The following is a 669-nucleotide window of genomic DNA, read 5'->3' as shown; positions in this document are numbered from 1 at the left end:
TATATTTTCAATTTCCTTAGTTGTTATTGGTCTGTTCAAGTTTTCTATCTCTCTTGGTTCAGTTTTGGAAGACTGTGTGATTGTAGAAATTTGTCCATTTCACCTAGATTGTCCAACTTGTTGGCATATAATTGTTCGTAGTATTTGTTAACGATCTGTAGTGTCAGTTGTTACTTCTGCTCTTTTGTTTCTTATTTTGTTCATTTAGGTCCTCTCCCTTTGAGTCTAGCTAAGGGTCTATCAATCTTGTTTATCTTTTCAAAGACCCAGCTCTTTGCTTCATTGATCTTTTGAAAGGTTTTTGTTTTGTTTTTTATTTTCTATGTCATTTATTTCTGCTCTGACCTTTACTATTTCTTTCCTTCTACTTGCTCTGGGTTTTTTGTTTGTTTGCTTTCTAGTTCTTTAAGTTGTGAGGTTAGATAGTCAATTAGAATTTTTTCTTGTTTCTTGAGGTAGGCCTGTAGTGCTATGAACTTCCCTCTCAGAACTGCTTTTACTGCGTCCCATAGATTTTGTGTTGTTGTGTGTTCTTTTTCATTGGTTTCCAGGAAGTTTCTAATTTCTTCCTTCATCTCCTCAACCCATTCATTGTTCAATAACATGCTATTTAGGCTCCATGTGTTTCAGTGTTTTTATTGTAATTGATTTCTAGTTTCATGCCTTTGT

This window comes from Molossus molossus, unplaced genomic scaffold (assembly GCF_014108415.1).
Source record: "Molossus molossus isolate mMolMol1 unplaced genomic scaffold, mMolMol1.p scaffold_m16_p_7, whole genome shotgun sequence".
NCBI lineage: Eukaryota > Metazoa > Chordata > Mammalia > Chiroptera > Molossidae > Molossus > Molossus molossus.
Note: the sequence above shows the minus strand (reverse complement) of the source record.